Genomic DNA, 20,651 nt, shown 5'->3' on the forward strand with positions numbered 1-20,651 from the left:
GCCAGACCAGGTAAGGACAGCAGATTTCCTTCCTAAAGGGCATTTGTGAGCCAGATGGGTTCTTATGACAATCGATGATAGTTTCATGGCACCATTACTGCGACTAGCTTTGAATTCCAGATTTTGTTTATTAATTAAACTTATTAGTTAATTGAATTTAGATTCCACCAGCTACCGGGGTGGGATTTGAACCTGTGTCCCCAGGGCATTAGCCTGGGCCTCTGGATTACTACTCCAATGACATTACCATTCCACCACCATCAAACCAGGGGGGGATTGGAGGGAGGGCACAGCAGAGAGGAGCGCAGGAGGGAGGGCCACGGGAAGGAAGGGCACAGGAGAGAGGGATGCAGGACCGAGGGACACAGGATGGAGAGGTCCAGGAGAGCACAGAGGAGATAGATGCAGAGCACTGAGGTACAAAGGAGGGAGGAGCACAGAAAATTGACCACGGTTGGTGAATGAGTCAGTGTGTGTGCGTGTGTGTGTGGGGGGGGGGGGGAAGTGTAGTGGGGGTGCAGATGGTCTGTGCTGTTCTCTGTATGTGTGTGTTCTCCTCCTCCTATCACTCCATCTCCTCCTCTCCTCTTCCTCTCTCTGCTACATAGCTCTCCCTATCCTTTCTCCTTCTGCTCCTTCTCTCTCCGATCTTTCCTTCTCGTCCTCTCCTCCTATACCCTCCTCCTATCTCTACTCCTGTTTTCTCTTCCTCCTCTCTCTCACTCCGGCCTACCTCTCTTCCTCTCTCTCCCCTCCTCTCTCCTATTTTGCCTCCTTTCCCTCCTCCTCCTCTTTCTCTGCACCTCCTGTCTATCTCTCTTCCTCCTCCAGCATTATAAAGATGAGTGAGATAGCGAGAAAGTGTGACATTTTAAACTTGAATATTGGATGGAGTTTTCACTTTTTTTTATTTATAATAATGAGGCAATAATGTAAATATGACTATATTAAAGTGTTTTAACTATCTCTCCTGTTTATGTGACTCAACGGAAATAATCTATTATCTATAGGTGTGTAGTTTCTGGCTGAATCATGAATATGAGTGCCTGAGGCTGCCTGTATGACCAAAAAAGCCTGACCATAATTTGAAGAGCTGCGTCAAACAGGTACTGTTGGTGGAAACTCACAATGAAACTGGACGGACCGCTCGGAATAAAACCGGATCGACCACTCGGCCTAGGCACTGGAAATGACAATGGCAAACCCAGCCCTATCGACTCTGCAAAGTGCTCCTTACTAACATCTGGGGGCTTGTGCCAAAATTGAGAGAGCTGTCTCACAGATCAGTCAAGCAACAGCTTGACATAGTTGTATTCACGGAATGATAACTTACAAACATTGTCCCAGACACCGCCATCACTGGATACTGCAAAGGATATGGGCCCTGACAACATTCCGGCAATAGTACTGAAGAACTTGCCGCGCCCCTAGCCAAGATGTTCCAGTACAGCTATAACACTGCCATCTACCCAGCAATGTGGAAATTGCCCAGGTAGATCCTGTGCACAAAAAGCAGGACAAATGCGACCCGGCCAATTAGTGCCCTATCAGTCTACTCTTCATCATCAACAAAGTGATGGAATGGGTCGTCGACAGGGCTATCAAGCAGCAATTGTTCAGCAATAATCTACTCACTGACACTCAGTTCGGGTTCCGCCAGGGCCACTCAGCTCCTGGCTTCATCACAGTGTTACGACCGCTCAGGGACAAAGCCCCCAATCACAATATATGATTCTGATTGTGGTGGGAGCAATGCACTGTCAATTCAGTCCTGTCACTCCACAGGACACATTATATTTCTTTAAGCTTTCCAAATCAAAGAAGCAGCCAAATTGAAACAATCCAGTAACCCCCGAATGACGCTAATCAAGCTTTCTTTAGATATCAAAAAATAAACTTTATTTAAAAAACTAAAAAAATCTTAAACACGACTAAGATAAACCGATCTCTAAAGACTTTATAACTTCTGATTTTAAAAAACTCCCGCATTTGCATATATACTCAAACTAACAGTAGTTTGGTTTTTAATTAGCTGCCGAAAAAATAGAAAAAACAATAAAGTCTTCGCAGATTACGCTTCCAACAAACGATCGTCTAATACAACAGAGTCAAAGTTCACTTGCAGTCTTTCAAGGCCTGATGAATCCGAAGATCCTTCCAAAGATAGGAATTCAGCAGTTCAGTTCAGCAGTTGTAGTATTAACTCAATTTAGAGAGGTCTCCTATTTCCTTCACTTGCTGGAACAGTCTGTCAATTGTCCAAAGCAGTTTTTTGCCAGCTAGTTTCAAAGTCAAAACGGATACATTGAAGCTCTGCTCTCACTTTCTGTATGGTTATTGCCTGGCAACCAGACTGCAATTTGGCTTACAGTTTCTGGTGCTTGCTGCCTTAAAGAACTACTGATATTTTACAGCCTTAAAGGCACACCACAATATTTCCCGAGGAAAGAAGAAAAAAAGGACCGTGACAACAGCCTTGGTTCAAACATGGGCAAAACAGCCGAACTCCTGCAGTCAGGTGCGAGTGACTGCCCTTGATATCAAGGAAGCATTTGACCGAGTATGGCGTCAAGAAGACCATCCCCACTGTTCTATTCCTGCTCAAACACTCCTGGTTTTCCCTGGCTCTAAACTTGCTTAAAATCTTCATCTCCAACATCTTCCATTTCCAATGAAAGATCATTGATCTGAAACATGAACTCAGTTTCTCTCTCCACAGGTGCTCCTGACATATTGAGTATTTTCAGTGTTTCCTGTTTTGATATGAGATTGGAAAGGTTGAGTCTCGAGGACATAACTGGTCCATTCAGGTGAGTTTGCTCCACACAAGCCTCTTCCCACCTGTCTTCATCTCACCCTATCAGCATATCCTTCTTTTCCTTTTTCCCTGACGTGCTTATCTTGTTTCCCCTTAACGGCAGCTATACTATGTGTATCAAACACTCACATTGGAGCACTCTCACCACTCTCCGGATAAAGAATGTTCTCCTAAATTCATTGGATTTATTTTTCTTATATTTATGGCCCCTCGGCTTGTTCTCCTCCTGCAAGTGTAAACATCTTCTCTACTTCTACCCTATCAAACCCTTTCATAATCTTAAAGATCTCTATCAGATCACTCATCAGCCTTCTCTTTTCTCGATAAAGAGCCCCAGCCTGTTCAGCCTTTTCTGATAAGTCGAGCCCCACATCCTTGTGAATTCTTGTGCACACTCTCCAGTTCCTCTCCATTCTTTCTATAATATGGAGACTAGAAATCTTCACAGTCCTCCAGGTGTGGTTGAAATAAGGTTCAGTACTCGTTTAACATAATTTTTTTTGCTTTTCAATTCCATCTCCCTTGAAATGAACCCTAGTGCTTGGTTTGCTTTTTATGGCCTTATTAACCTGCGCTCTTACTTTGAGTGATTTGTATATCTGTACCCCGAGTATCCTTTACTCCTTACCCCTGTACTCTTTTCTCCTCTACTCCATTTAGACTTTTATTTTCCAAACAGTATGTGGCCTCTGCATTCTTCCTACCAAAAGGTGATATTTCACACTCGTCTGTACGGAAATTAATTTGCCAAGTACACGCCCATTCTGCAAATTTATTGTCGTTGTGTACTTTTTTGGTGACTTCCTCTGTATTAAATATCCCCCCAATTTGGTGTTCTCTGCAAATTTTGAAATTATACATCTGATTCACGAATCCAAATCATGTAAATTATGAACAACAGTGGTGTCAGCACCAATCCCTGTGGAACATCACGTCCTGTCATTTCCAATCTACATAAACACCTTTAGTCCTGACTTTCCTACCTATTCTGTAACCAGCGTGCAATATGTTCTGCGAACTTGTTCCCTGACTGAATATGCTATGACCTTTGTCATGAGACTACTATGATCAAAGACATTGCTGGAAATGCAAACAGATTACATCTACTACATTTCACTTGTTACTTCTCCTACCTCTTCAGAGAATTTAATAAGGTTGGTCAGCATGATTTTCCCTTTCTGCATCTAAATATATGTGCAAGGACCTGCCCTCTGCAGGCAAGAGGAACATGTCCAGGCTTTGCAGAGGGGGCAATAGTTCCCTGGTGCATTCTCCATGCCAAAATTTCAAACAATCAGAGTCGACATGCCAACATATTGGCACCCATTTCACATGCAGTAAAAATCATTGCTCCCTTTGAAATTTGGCATTCTTGCGCCTGTTCTGATGAGTGCAAGACAAAAAGCTTCAATATTACTCCTACTTCTGCAATCCTAGCTTACTAATTGTCATATCTTAAATCTCACCACTAGGTGGCGCAGTACTGACATGTGCAAATACAGCCTCATCCACTGAAATCATCGCTGTCTGTGTCGTCTCAGGCAGCTGCCAGTAATAAAGACGGTGCTGCTCAATTTGTCCCAAACAAATCAAACCCAAACCCCCTCAATGGCTGTGATCGCCACCTCCAACCAACCCCCAACAATAACCCATTCCCTTCAGACATAGCACTTCTCTTCGCTGCTCCCTCCTGCGCCGTCTGCTTGCCGCTCGCTCCCGCCCTCGCCGCTTTCCCCCCTCAGCCACTCAATCCCCGCCTTGCTGCTTCGACCACTCACTCCCACCTCGCCGCTTTGGCAGATTGTTCCCTGCTGCCCCCACACTCCCCGTCACTTCTTCGGGTAGCACAGTTGGGAGCGAACAGCTGAGGGGCAAAGTGGCGAGTGGGTGTGGGAAGGCAGTGCCAAGGAGAGCGATGATGGCCGAGGAGGGAAGTGGCGAGGGTGGGAGCGAGCTGCCGAGGGGGGAACCGGCAAAGGCGGGAGTGAGCGACTGAGGGGGGCACTGGCGAGGGCGGGAGTGAGTGTGTGAGGGAAGGCAGCAGCGAGGGCGGAAGCGAGTGACCGAGAGGAGAAAGTGGCAAGGCAGAATAGAGCAGTGAGTAATCAGGAGTGGGAAATTGAAAACAGCGATTAAAGTGTGATGGCAGGAAGGAACAGGGTACTGTTCAGGGGAATGGAAGCAGCAGTCACCGCTCTTGAGGGATAAGGATGTCATTGCATGGTGACGTCAGCGTGAGCATGCATGTATTCATACTGGCAAAGGTTTGCAGGCACTGATGATGTCTGTGATCACTCTGCGCATGCTCTGCATTGTCAGGAGATGCTCCGATATACTTATTGGCCTGTTGTAATGTCAACTGCATCTTGTGCGTCTCCCTTATAATTACTGAGGCAAAGTACTTATTTGCTGTTTCTACCATTTCACCTTCATTACCTGATTTTATCATGTATCCATTAGTGGTCCTATCCCTATCCTGGGTTTTCTTTTGTTATTTACGTGTCAGTACAGTTCTTGATAATTTGTTAGGTTTGGCTTGGCCCTCGATAATTTTTGTTGTTTTCCTTTGCCTAATTGCATTTTTCACTCTTCCCTTCCTGCTTGTATTTCCTTTCATCATCCTCTCCTTTATTGTCTTTGTACTTAGTGTATATCTTTTCTTTAGTTTCAATTTCGGCTTGGCCATGTGAGCCGCATGGAAGATGGCAGGATCCCCAAAGACACATTGTACAGCGAGCTCGCCACTGGTATCAGACCCACCGGCCGTCCATGTCGCCGCTATAAAGACATCTGCAAACGCGACATGAAATTGTGTGACATTGATCACAAGTCGTGGGAGTCAGTTGCCAGCATTCGCCAGAGCTGGCGGGCAGCCATAAAGACAGGGCTAAATTGTGGCGAGTCGAAGAGACTTAGTAGTTGGCAGGAAAAAAGACAGAGGCGCAAGGGGAGAGCCAACTGTGCAACAGCCCCGACAAACAAATTTCTCTGCAGCACCTGTGGAAGAGCCTGTCACTCCAGAATTGGCCTTTACAGCCACTCCAGGCGCTGCTTCACAAACCACTGACCACCTCCAGGCGCGTATCCATTGTCTCTCGAGATAAGGAGGCCCAAAAGAAACTTAGTGTATATCTTTTCTTTAGTTTCAATTTTACCCCATCTCTTTATTCATCCATGGTGTTCCATTGTTGATTAGTTTACTTTTTTAGCAGGAATATATTCCCCCTGGCTTCTATTAAGTTGTTAAATATTTCCCATGCTGTTCTATCCCTTTGTCAAGGTTATTTTCCAGTTTATTGTCCCTAGTCCCATTCTCACCCCCTCATAATTAGCTTCTTACCAATTTACTACTTTGGCTTTTTTCCTTCTCAATCTGCAGCTCAAACATGATGATGTTGTGATCGCTATTGCTTGATGTTGCTCTACACTTACTTCTCTTATCTGCTCCAGTTCATTTCCCAATAACAGATCCAGCAGTGATTCCTCTCTAGTTGGGCTTCTTACAAATGGGGTAGGAAAGGAGTCCTGTACACAATATCCAAACTCCATTCCCTTTTCCCACCACCTATTCCTGCCAGTCTATTCGGGTGTAGTGGAAATCTCACATGATCATTACTGTTCATCTGCTACTCATTTTGTTTATGCATTTCTTCCTCCACCTCCCTTCTACTATTAGGTACCTTTTAGAATACCTGTTAGCATGAGTGATTTCTTATTCTTTATCTCAATTCATATGGATTCTGCCTCTATCTTGCTGTTATTTAGGCCTTTTTTTTCTACTGGCATTAGAAAAAATGTTGTCAAGAGGCAGCATTTAGATTAGGAAGAGCATTGGCCAAGGATAGGTCCTTTAAGCACACTGGTAGTAATGGTATAGTGGGCAGGAAGAGAAGTGACTGTGGGAGATTCCCTGGTTCCAACCGTACATTCGCCAGAGCTGGCGGGCAGCCATAAAGACAGGGCTAAATTGTGGCGAGTCGAAGAGACTTAGTAGTTGGCAGGAAAAAAGACAGAGGCGCAAGGGGAGAGCCAACTGTGCAACAGCCCCAACAAACAAATTTCTCTGCAGCACCTGTGGAAGAGCCTGTCACTCCAGAATTGGCCTTTATAGCCACTCCAGGCGCTGCTTCACAAACCACTGACCACCTCCAGGCGCGTATCCATTGTCTCTCGAGATAAGGAGGCCCAAAAGAACCGTACAGAGAAGAGTGGAACCAGTGGATGGCAGTCCCACTGAGCTGGTCCACAGATGAGGGGTGTCGGAGGAGGATGGTGCAGTCAACCTTGTCAAAGGCTGCAGACAGGGATGAGGAGAGGTAGTACACTTTAGTCACCATCACATAGGGTGCCATTTGTTACATACTTCGGGTAGGAGCAGGGGCGGAAACCTAATCTAATATTTCAGACATGAAGTTATGAGAAAGATGGGCAGATTTAGGAAAAAACACTACATTCAAGGACTTTAGTGAGGTAAGGGAGTGTTTTTTGAGGGGATTGATCACATGATCTCTCAGCTACCTGGTAATCACATGATGTCTTGGGTATCTAGTGTTCACATGCCCTCCCAGCTATCTGGTGGTGACCTGCTCTTTGAAGTATACTTCGAAAGTACAATTCAGAAACTGGCCGTTCAGTCTAGTTCATTCCTGTGGACATTCACCCTTCACATGGGAAAATAATCCCAAATTTACCTTCTCTAATTCCAGATCTCTCTATCACCTTTTTCTTCAGCCACTATCCAATCCAATCTCACATGTTCACATACTTTCTGCCTCAAGCACTAACTGTGGGAGCAAATTCCAGAGCCAATTCCGATATGAACTCTCCTGCTTCCAATGTATTAGTGAGTGTTCACAGTGTTTACTGTTACAAAATCTATGGACTGTGTCTCTCTGATTTTACTGTGTCTCATTGATTTTTTTTGTTTATCCGTCTCCTTCAAGCCTATCTATGACTCTGTATTTCCCTGCCCTATGACTCTGTATTTCCCTGCCCCGATAGCCATGTTTATAAGGTGCTGATTTAATTTGTTCTGAATTTCCTTCCCATCCCAGTCTGGGACAAGTCAATTGCTCCAACCTGAACTGATCCACTTTGGTCAGATTCTCGTTCTATGTTAAATGAGTTAATTCCCTCCTACTGATTTACAGTCAGATAGTCAGACACATGCATTACAGATTTACTCATTTATTCAACACCCCTGTGAACACAAGGAGCTCTCTCCTGAGATGAAGCATTGATATTAGAACAGGTAAGGGGGTCAGGCCTTCAGTTACACTGACAATAACCAACACTGGTTGAATGGATTCCTGGAGGTTTCATCACTAACCTCCCACTCCTATGATCCCACCATTGGTCACCCAACATGGGGATCCTCACAGTGCCCCACCTTCCCATGGCAACTGGAAAGCAAGCAGAGTCTTCATTATCCAATTGGATGGTCAATCAAACAGCCTTATTCCAATCTCCAATATTTTATAACCAATAAACAACTTCCATTTATATAACACCTTTAATATAACTGCCCCAAATCAGTTTACAGTAAAATTATGGAACAAAATGTGACACTAGTCACAGAAGGAGATAGTAGGGCAGATGACCAAAAGCTTGATCAAAGAGGTAAGCATTAAGGAGTGTCTTAAAGGAGGAAAGCGAGGTAGAGATGCAGAGAGGTTTAGGGAGGGAATTCCAAAGCTTAAGGTCTTGGCAACTGAAAGTAAGGCCACCAATGGTGGAGCTATTAATATCAGGGATGCACAAGAGACCAGAACTGGTGGAGTGCAGAGATGTGAGTGGGTTTGTAGGGCTGAATGTGATTAGAGATGGCGAGGGGTGAGGCCATGGAGGGATCTGAAACAAAGATGAGAATTTTTAAATTGAGGTGTTGTTTAACCAGGAGCCAATATAGTTCAGCGTGCACAGGGGTGACAGTAAGGAAATGGGCAGCAGTTTGGATAACCTCAAGTTTACGGAGGAAAGAATGTGAAAGATCAGCCAGATTGTGTTGGAATAGTCAAGGCATGAATGAGAGTTTCAGATGAGCTGAGGCAATGTTAAGGTGAAAATAGACGATCTCAATGATGGTGCAGATGTATGGTCAGAGGTCACCTTGGGGTCAAATTTGTTTTTATTTGTTCCGGGGATGTGGGCGTCACTGGCTAAGCCAGCATTTATCACCCATCCTAATCGCCCTAGAGAAGGTGGTGATGAGCTGCTTTCTTGAACCGCTGGAGTCCATGTGGGGTAGGTACACCCACAGTGCTGTTAGGAAGGGAGTTCCAGGATTTTGACCCAGCAACACAGAACGAATGGTGATATAGTGCCAAGTCAGGACAGTGAGAGGTTTGGAGGGGAACTTGCAGGTGGTGGTGTTCCCATGCATCTGCTGCCCTTGTCCTTCTAGTTGGTAGAGGTCGTGGGTTTGGAAGGTGCTGTCTAAGGAGCCTTGGTGTGTTACTGCAGTGCATCTTGTAGGTGGTACAAACTGCAGCCACTGTGCGTCAGTGGTGGAGGGAGTGAATGTTGAAGGTGGTGGATGGGGTGCCAATCAAGCGGGCTGCTTTGTCCTGGATAGTATTGAGCTTCTTGAGTGTTGTTGGAGCTGCACTCATCCAGGCAAGTGAAAAATATTCCATCACACTCCTGACTTGTGCCTTGTAAATGGTGGATAGGCAGGGTTGTGAACAGTCTGGTTCAGTGTCAGACAGTTGCCAGGGAGAGGGATGGAGTCGTTGCCAAGGGAGAAAAGTCTGTGATGTGGATTGAAGATAATGGATTCAGTATTTCCAATATTCAGATTTAATTTGGAGGAAATTTTTGTTCATTCAATACTTGACGGCCGATAACTGTTTGATAATTTACCAACAGTGGGGAAGTCAAGAGAGGTGGTGGTTAGCTATTTCTGGGTGTCATCAGTGTACGTGTGAAAACTAAAGCTGCACTTTCAGATGATGCCATTGAGGGACAACATGGAGATGAGAAATAGGAAGGGACAAGGACAGATCCTTTGGGAACACCAGAAGTAATGGTGCAGGAGTGGGAAGAGAAGCCATTGATGGCAGTTCTCTAGTATCTGTCCTGTTGTAGCCAATGAAACCAGACAAGTGCAGTTCCACCCAGCTGGATGATAGTGAAGAGGCATTGGAGGCTGCAAACAGGTCAAGAAGGACGAAGGATAGTCTGCCTTTGTGCAGTCACATAGGCTGTCACTGGTGAGCTTGGTAAAAGCTGTGTCACAAACATTGCTCCCCGACACTGTCTCACGGGTCTGCATACAGTGAGACTGGGTAAGCTTGGTGATGTTGCTGCAAATTCTGGAACAGGTACCACAATGAAACAGCTGCTCAGCTGCAGGGGGACAAGGCAGCCTGGAGACAGCTCTGAAGACCATCGTAATGCTGGAGGACTTGAGTTTGCTCCAAGCCGATGTGGCTATGTCAGTGAAGCAGTTCTTGCAGTGATCATACTGGAAGGGAGGAGGAGGAGGAGATGGTGAAACTGCACTGGTACATGTCAATCTGGAAGGGTTTCTATCCCGTGTGGAGACTCTGGTGAAGCTCTAGAGAGGAGGAGTAGGTGAAACATTCCTGGCACACGTCACACTGGAAGGGTTTGTCTCCCATGTGAGTATGTTGATGTTCCAGGAGATCAGGCAACTGTTGGAAAGCTTTATTACACAACTCACACCCAGTTACTCCCCTGTGTGAACCTTCTGGTGTTCCAGGAGGTGGGTGAGTTGCTTGAAGTCTCTGTCACACACCTCTCACCTGAAGGGTTTCTCTCCTGTGTGGATCCTCTGGTGTTCCAGGAGGTGGGATGAGTGCATCAAGGTTTTGTCACACACCTCCCACCTGAAGGGTTTCTCCTCTGTGTGGGTCCTGAGGTGATGCAGGAGGTTCGATGAGCGTGTGAAGGCTTTATCACACACCTCACACTTGAAGGGCTTCTCTCCCGTGTGAATCCTCTTGTGTTTCAGCAGGCTCGAGGGGTATGTGAAGGCTTTCTGGCAAACTTCACAGCTGAAAGGTCTCTCCCCTGTGTGGATCCGCTGGTGAATCAGGAGGGTGGATGACAGTGTGAAACCTTTTGCACAAACCTCACAGCGGAAAGGTTTCTCCTCCATGTGCACTTGCTGGTGGACCAGGAGGGTGGACGATCTCACAAACGCTTTGTCGCAAACCTCACACCTGAAGGGTTTCTCCCCTGCGTGCGTCCGCTGGTGTTGGAGGAGAGCTGAGGACTGTGTGAAGGCTTTATCGCAAATCTGACAGCTGAACTTTCTCTCCCCTGTGTGGATAGTCTGGTGCTGCAGCAGGATTGAAGACCGAGTGAAGGACTTGTCACACAACTCACACCTGAAGGGTCTCTCCCCTGTGTGCGTACGCTGGTGTATCAGGAGATACGATGAGTGCCTGAAGGTTTTATCACACACCTCACACTTGAAGGGTTTCTCTCCCGTGTGAATCCTCTTGTGTTTCAGCAGACTCGAGGAGCATGGGAATGCTTTCTGGCAAACCTCACAGCTGAATGGTCTCTCCCCAGTGTGGATCCGCTGGTGTATCAGGAGGTTGGATGATTGTGTGAAACCTTTTGCACAAACCTCACAGCGGAAAGGTTTCTCCCCCGTGTGCACTCGCTGGTGGACCAGGAGGTTGGACGACCTCACAAAAGATTTGTCACACAGCTCACACCTGAAGGGTTTCTCCCCTGTGTGCGAACGCTGGTGTTGGAGGAGAGCTGAGGAGTGTGTGAAGGCTTTGTCACTCATCTGGCAGCTGAACTTCCTCTCCCTTTGGTGGATACGATGGTGCTGCAGGAGGGTCGAATACGGACTTGTCACACGCCTCACACATGAAGGGTTTCTCCCCTGTGCGGGTTCTCTGATGGACCACGTGGTGGGATGATTGAGAGAAAGTTTTGTCACACACCTCGACTTTGAACAGTTTCTCACCTGTGTGGTTGTGTTGGTGCTTCAGGAGGTACGATAACGGTACGAAGGTCTTGTCACACACTTCACACTAGAACCACCTCTCCTCTGTTGGTGGATTGGGGATTCACAGGGCCTGATGAACTTGCAGAGACTCTGTCAAATTGTCCACATTCAATTGTTTTCTCTGCCATGTAGCTGCCCTCGTGTTACAGGAGACACAATGGTGTCACTAAGACTGTCTACACTCTCACCGTCTGTGGATGAGGAGGTTCAACAACCATATAAAGCCCTCAGAAAACGTCAGACACCTGTCAGGATCTGCCAATGATTCAAAAGGTGTAATGAACACACAAATCCCTCCTCACACTCGGAGCAGTCCTTACGCCCCTCACCGTGAATGACCTTTCACCTGAGTGGATGTTCCAGTGTTTCAGGAACACCAATGACTGTGTGAAAACCACTGCTTGTGGAACCTGAGAGACTTCTTTCCAATCTCACCCGTTACACTCCCTCCATCTCCTGGACAGACTGATATCCCACAGCCAAACCTATGGAAGCGTTGGTTTTGATTGGACGCTGGATACTGGTCAGTTTCACTTTTCCTGATCAGGTTTATTGGAGATGCTTTTTCTGTGGAATTGTCCCTGGGGTGATGTCCGGGATCTCCTCGGGTCTTGGCTGGGTGTGGTGTCTATCCACTCTCTATTCTCTGATTTAATACGGTGAGATACTCCTGTAACACAATAAAATAATGAGTGATTTTCCTCTGATTCTCTCCCGTCTCTGAAGATGCTGACCCCTCACTGGGAGACTGGTGTCCAGGGAGGGTCAGCAGGTTACTGAACTGTGGGGGCAGTAAATGTGGATCAATGGATTTTGCTTGGATTGTCTGTGTTGGATTTTTTTTTAAACTTAAAAAAAAGAACTTGCATTGATATAGCACCTTTCATGACTACCGACTGTCCCAAAACACTTTACAGCCAAGGAAGTACGTTTGAAGTGCAGTCACTGTTATAATGTTGGAAATGCAGCAGTCAATTTGTACACAGCAAGATCCCACAAACAGCAATGTGATAATGACCAGCTATTCTGTTTTTGTGATGTTGATTGAGGGATAAATATTGACCAGGATCCCGGGGATAACTCCCCTGCTCTTCTTTGAAATAGTGCCCTGTGATCTTTTATGTCCACCTGAGTGGACAGAGGGGGCCTCAGTTTAACACCCTCAGTACTGCACTGGAGTGTCAGCCTCAGTGCTCAAATCTCTAGAATGGGCCTTAAACCCACAACCTTCTGACTCCGAGGTGAGAGTGTTAACTAAACCACGGCTGACAATAACTTAGAATATTTCTGTTGTACTAGATTCAGTTCCTAAGGGGTTAAGTCCCAAGGCTGTGGACAGAATGCTTTTCCCACTCGAAGCTGCAGCCTGGAAGTTTGATTTGATTTAAAGTGGTAACTAGTTAGAGCTGCAGGTGTCAGTGTTGTCTTTGTGTCTGGGTTCCTGAAGCTGTGAAACGTGGTAAAGACCCAGGTACCAGCTGGAATAGACATCTTAATACATTGTCTTCAATCAGTACTGCTTATTAACCATTCTACTTTCATTAACTCATCGGAGTTATATTGTTTGTCCACAGTTCTAACAGTATGTGAGGAATAACCCACTGTTCCCAGGAAAGCTCACATCTGTTAGTTTTAGTGAGATTATTGAGCATGTTTTCAAATCCCTCCATGTCCTCGCCCCTCCCTATCTCTATAACCTCCTCCAGCCCAACAACCCTCTGAGATATCTGCACTCCTCTAATTCCGGCCTCTTGAGCATCCCCGATTGTAATAACTCCACCACTGGTGGCCGTCCCTTCAGCTGTCTGGGCTGTAAACTCTGGAATTTCCTGTCTGAACCTCTTCACCTCTCTCTCCTCCTTGAAGAGGCTCCTTAAAATCCATCTCTTTGACCAAGATTTTGGTCATGTCTCCTAATATCTCCTTATATGGACTGGTATTGTGGTTTATTTGATAACTTTCCTGTGAAGTGCCTTGGGATATTTTACTATGTTAAAGGTGCTCTAAAAATGCAGATTGTTGTTGAGGGAGGCCCTCTTTAGCCCTATAGTGTCTCCAACTCTCCACACCCACATGGTGCCCGACACACAGCATCTGGTGCATACTCTGTCAGAGCCCCTTTCTTTGTATTAGTTTTATGTACCTCAACAAGTCCCATGGGTTTACCACACAACTTCCAGCTTTCTGAACGAAGATGTCCCATTGTGGCAATGATAACATTTCGGCTTGTGGACCTCACCTCTACCCTCAGCAGCTTCCTTTCTGGCCTGAGGAGGGGCTCCTGGGGTGCTCCCAGCTGTGCCTACTTGCCCCCGGCTACTTGCCTTCCTTTCACTCTCCCCACCTCCTATCCTTCTCGGGATTATGGGGATGACAGGCAAAGGGTTTGGGCTTATTCACAAGCTGAAAATCGTCAGCGATTTCTGCCGCTTTCCTGGTTTTTGAAACTTTCTGGTTCTCTACATGAGTTGTCACTACTGGAGAGATTGAATTTTTAAACTCTTCCAAGAGAATCAGTTCTCTAAGGTTCTCATACATGGCTTCCTTCCTTACTGCACATATCCAACGATCAAAATTAATTTGCTTTGCCCTCTCATATTCCACATAAGTCTGCCCAGACAATCACCAGTGGTTCCGAATCTTCTGTTGGTAAACTTCAGGGACTAACTCATATGCAGCAAGAATACCCTTTTTTGTCATCTCATTTTCTGCAGAAGTCTCTTCAGAACGCATAGTATAAATCTCATGAGCTCTGCCCATCAACCTGCTTTACATAAGCAGTGTCCAGCTTTCCTTTGGCCATTTCAATTGTTTGGCTATTTTTTTCAAAAGAAATGAAAAATGCCTCTACGTCCCTTTCCTCAAACGTAAGGAGAACTGTAGCTTTAACAGCAGCTGTAAAAACCAGATACAAGTTTAAACAGCATTTTGCTGGGCTGCATTCAGATTCATCCTTACCAGAAATTTCCCTGGAGTCAAGACTACCCTTTTATCTTAGTTCCATTTCTCTTAATTTCAATTCCCCATCTTCTCTTTCACTTTCTCTCTGAAATGCTCTTTCTCCCTTTCCTCTTTTCCAATTCAAGTTTTCCTAATTCTTTGTCAGCCTCAAGTTTTTTCATTTCTAACTGAATTTTAGGCAATTCAACTGCATCACTCTCTGACTTACCGTCTTCTTCTTCTTCCAGTTTCAAATGTTGGGCTATCATGTTAATTATTTCTGCTTCTTCAGAAGCTGATTTCAATTCTAACCCCAATTGTGCTGCCAAATCTTTTAGTTTAATCTTAGTTAAACTTTTCAAGTCACTGAGGGACACATTCTCCCTTCCCAGAAAAGCTGCTGCAGCTGCGAATGCCATTCCGATGATGTAGACTTTATCCTATTATACAAGAAACCTGGTTCCTTTATTTTTTATCTTTCAATCATTACTCCCTTCACAATTAATGTCATCAGTGTTGGATTTTGATCCCACAAGAGCCCCCACTTAATATGTTACAACCAAGGCAGCTACACTGTTAATTCAGTCCCACTACTCCACAGGTCATAGCCTATCAAATAAAGTTTCCCATCTCCCAAAGAACAGCCAAATTAAACACTTTATTTGTCCCCCAGAATAATGCACAGCAAACCAGGTTTCTTAAAACAACAACATCAATTATTTATTAGAAAATAAATGATAAGTCTCAACTACTAATGAGATAAACCTGTTTATGTGAAAAGCTCCTTAGTTGCTTAGCCCTCATGCAAACACACAAACATCCTCAGGTGGAGGTGGTGGTGTAGTGGTAATGTATCTGGATGAATAATCCAGAGGCCCAGGCTAATGCTCTGGGGACATGGGTTCCATTCCCACCACGGCAGATGGTGAAATTTGAAATCAATTGCTACAAATCTATAATTAAAAGCTAGTGTAACGGTCACCATGAAACGATTGTTAAATGTTGTAAAAACCCATCAGGTTCACTAATGTCCTTTAGGAAAGGAAATCTGCCGTCCTTACCTGGTCTGGCCTAAATGTGACTCCACACCCACAGCAATGTGGTTAACTCTTAAATGCCCTCTGAAATGGCCTGGCAAGCCACTCAGTTCAAGGGCTATTCGGGATCAGCAATGAATGCTGTCTCAGCCAGCGACACCCGCATCCCAAGAACAAATTTTTTTTTAAAATCTTTAAAAAAACAGTTAAATGGGGAAAAAGGATTTTGGTTTACACCTGTTTCTTAGGAATAGAAGGAATAGTAAAAAGGATTGAGTTTATCGCGTTCTGGTACGATCTTTTCAGTACAGTGAGGTGTCCCAGAGTCGAATAGACGGACGCCATCTGAAGTCTCTCCAGGCAAGGTTGATGAACAGCATTTGATGGGGAGGCATTCAAGGAAATAAGACTAAAGCAGGCGTCACACAGGTCTTTCAGCAGGGTTGCAGCAACCGGTCTGTTCAGGACTCACTGCAGCAACGCAGCAAAAGAAGCTTTGTTCAGATTCCAGGATTTCCCAAAACACAGGAGGTAACAGGAAGCACTCTGGATGCAGGGATTCTTCAGAGACAAGAGGCAATAGGAATATGCCACCTTTCAAATACAGGATTTCTTTTTTTCAAGAGATGCAAATCTCCTGAACAGAGAGAGGTCATTTTCCTCCAGACTCCAGGCAAGTCTGATCTAAGTTTCAAAAATGCCTGCTCTTTGTCCAACACACTGGTTTTAAAAGTCCAAAATGAAAAAAACCCTCCTGAACACGGTCACATGTCCAGACACAGTGTCTCCTCTGTCACTCAAAGGAGGTCAAAACCTCTTGCTGTTTCCTTGAAACGGCTCGCTTCTCCTATTCTTGCATACAAAAGTCAACATCCAAAAAATTCCAGCTATTTGCAGGTGTCCTTTTTAAAGCACAAAGGAGTCTAACATTTTAGCACAAAAATAAAACCTTCTGTAACAACAGAAAGAGGCCATTCGACCCATCGTGTCTGTGTCTGCTCTCTGTCCCACCTGTAGCCCTGCAACTTTTTCTTTTTAAATAATTAACCAGTTCTGTTTTGAAAGCCATGATTGTATCTGCCTCCACCACACTCTAAAGCAGTGCATTCCAGATCATAAACCCTCACTGCGAAAGTTTTTCTTCTTTTGCCAATCAGCTTAAATCAATGTCCTCTGGTTCTCGACCCTTCCACCAACGAGAATAGTTTCTCTCTATCTCCTCTGTCTAGACTCCTCATGATTTTGAACACCTCGATCAAATCTCCTCTCAACCTTCTCTTCCCTGTGGGAACAGCTTCTCCAGCCAATCCACATAACTGAAGTCTCTCATCCCTGGGACCAATGTGGTGAATCAATTCAGCATCCTCACCCATGCCATCACATCCTTCCTATATTATGGTGCCAGAATTGGCTTGAACGAGCTTGCCCCTCCCAATATCAAGCGGTACTATCTGTGCACTCTCCACCCAATCTCTCCCCCTCACTCAGCACTCGGGTCCCTGTTTTCTCTCTCTCTCTCTCACTGCGCCCCTGCTCTCTTCCCTGATGCTTTCTCTCTCTGTCTCTGGATCCATGCCCTCTCCCTTGCTCTCTCTCCTCTCTCACACAAGATCCCGGCACTCTCTAGTTCTCTCCCAACCTCCCACTGGATTCCTGTTCTCTCTCTTCCGGGGTCTGTTCTTTCACTCTTTCCACCACACCCCACCCTGAGGTTCCTGCTCTCCCCCACTCCCCCGAATCCCAATTCACTAATACCAAGAGCACCGCACAGTTCCCTTCACTCTCTAGTCCCACTATCACCTCCAAGATGTCCCTTCTCCCTCAGGGTCCATGCTCTCTCCACGCCTTCTCTCTTCCCACACCACCCACAGCCCACCACGGGGGTCCCATGCTCGCATGCTCTCGCTCTCTCTTTCCGCCCACGCACATAACTCGTAACCTCCACCCCTCCCCCACCGGGTCCATGGTCTCGCGCCCGCTCTCACCTCCGAGTCCCTAATCTCGCTCCCTCTTTCTCTTGCTCTCAGTCTCCACTGCCCCAGGACTCTGTCCTCCCCATCCTTCCCTCCCACTCTCTCCAAACCCTGGTTCCCAGCTTTCTCTATCACTGAGTTAAAGCAAAGCAGCCTGTGAACAGAATGTGAACAAACAACATTTTAAATCAAAAAGAAATGAAGCTCAGTCCCGAACATTAGTGTGGATATTATGGGATACAATCTGTACAAACTCTGCTCCTTCACTCACTGGATATTCAGTCCTGAACATTAGTGTGGATATTATGGGATACAATCTGTACAAACCCTGCTCCGTCACTCACTGGATATTCAGTCCTGAACATTAGTGTGGATATTATGGGATACAATCTGCATAAACTCTGCTCCGTCACTCACTGGATATTCAGTCCTGAACATTAGTGTGGATATTATGGGATACAATCTGTACAAACTCTGCTCCTTTACTCACTGGATATTCAGTCCTGAACATTAGTGAGGATATTATGGGATACAATCTGTACAAACTCTGCTCCTTCACTCACTGGATATTCAGTCCTGAATATTAGTGTGGATATTATGGGATACAATCTGTACAAACTCTGCTCCTTTACTCACTGGATATTCAGTCCTGAACATTAGTGAGGATATTATGGGATACAATCTGTACAAACTCTGCTCCTTTACTCACTGGATATTCAGTCCTGAACATTAGTGTGGATATTATGGGATACAATCTGTACAAACTCTGCTCCTTTACTCACTGGATATTCAGTCCTGAACATTAGTGAGGATATTATGGGATACAATCTGTACAAACTCTGCTCCTTCACTCACTGGATATTCAGTCCTGAATATTAGTGTGGATATTATGGGATACAATCTGTACAAACTCTGCTCCTTTACTCACTGGATATTCAGTCCTGAACATTAGTGTGGATATTATGGGATACAATTTGTACAAACTCTGCTCCTTCACTCACTGGATATTCAGTCCTGAACATTAGTGAGGATATTATGGGATACAATCTGTACAAACCCTGCTCCTTTACTCACTGGATATTCAGTCCTGAACATTAGTGTGGATATTATGGGATAGAATCTGTACAAACTCTGCTCCTTTACTCACTGGATATTCAGTCCTGAACATTAGTGTGGATATTATGGGATACAATTTGTACAAACTCTGCTCCGTCACTCACTGGATATTCAGTCCTGAACATTAGTGTGCATATTATGGGATACAATCTGTACAAACTCTGTTCCTTCACTCACTGGATATTCAGTCCTGAACATTAGTGAGGATATTATGGGATACAATCTGGACAAACTCTGTTCCTTCACTCACTGGATATTCAGTCCTGAACATTAGTGTGGATATTATGGGATACAATCTGGACAAACTCTGCTCATTTACTCACTGGATATTCAGTCCTGAACATTAGTGAGGATATTATGGGATACAATCTGTACAAACTCTGCTCCTTCACTCACTGGATATTCAGTCCTGATCATTAGTGTGGATATTATGGGATACAATCTGTACAAACTCTGCTCCGTCACTCACTGGATATTCAGTCCTGAACATTAGTGTGGATATTATGGGATACAATCTGTACAAACTCTGCTCCTTCACTCACTGGATATTCAGTCCTGAACATTAGTGAGGATATTATGGGATACAATCTGTACAAACTCTGCTCCTTTACTCACTGGATATTCAGTCCTGAACATTAGTGTGGATATTATGGGATACAATCTGTACAAACTCTGCTCCGTCACTCACTGGATATACAGTCCTGAACATTAGTGTGGATATTATGGGATACAATCTGTACAAACTCTGCTCCGTCACTCACTGGATTTTCAGTCCTGAACATTAGTGAGGATATTATGGGATACAATCTGTCCAAACTCTGCTCCTTTACTCACTGGATATTCAGTCCTGAACATTAGTGAGGATATTATGGGATACAATCTGTACAAACTCTGCTCCGTCACTCACTGGATATTCAGTCCTGAACATTAGTGAGGATATTATGGGATACAATCTGTACAAACTCTGCTCCTTCACTCACTGGATATTCAGTCCTGAACATTAGTGAGGATATTATGGGATACAATCTGTACAAACTCTGCTCCTTCACTCACTGGATATTCAGTCCTGAACATTAGTCTGGATATTATGGGATACAATCTGTACAAACTCTGCTCCTTCACTCACTGGATATTCAGTCCTGAACATTAGTGTGGATATTATGGGATACAATCTGTACAAACTCTGCTCCTTCACTCACTGGATATTCAGTCCTGAACATTAGTGAGGATATTATGGGATACAATCTATACAAACTTTGCTCCTTCACTCACTGGATATTCAGTCCTGAACATTAGTGAGGATATTATGGGATACAATCTGTACAAACTCTGCTCCTTCACTCACTGGATATTCAGTCGTGAACATTAGTGAGGATATTATGGGATACAATCTGTACAAACTCTGCTCCGTCACTCACTGGATGTTCAGACCTGAACATTAGTCTGGATATTATGGGATACAATCTGTACAAACTCTGCTCCGTCACTCACTGGATATTCAGTCCTGAACATTAGTGAGGATATTATGGGATACAATCTGTACAAACTCTGCTCCGTCACTCACTGGATATTCAGTCCTGAACATTAGTGAGGATATTATGGGATACAATCTGTACAAACTCTGCTCCGTCACTCACTGGATATTCAGTCCTGATCATTAGTGTGGATATTATGGGATACAATCTGTACAAACTCTGCTCCGTCACTCACTGGATATTCAGTCCTGAACATTAGTGTGGATATTATGGGATACAATCTGTACAAACTCTGCTCCT

The 20,651-nt window shown here is 44.9% G+C and overlaps 1 pseudogene; it reads right to left on the reverse strand.

The window, feature by feature from the left end:
- Positions 1–7,036: 7,036 nt before the first annotated feature.
- The window catches only part of LOC137346299 (zinc finger protein 91-like), a 59,497-nt pseudogene continuing 45,882 nt past the window's right edge, over positions 7,037–20,651 (reverse strand).

This window comes from Heterodontus francisci, chromosome 29 (genome assembly GCF_036365525.1).
Source record: "Heterodontus francisci isolate sHetFra1 chromosome 29, sHetFra1.hap1, whole genome shotgun sequence".
NCBI lineage: Eukaryota > Metazoa > Chordata > Chondrichthyes > Heterodontiformes > Heterodontidae > Heterodontus > Heterodontus francisci.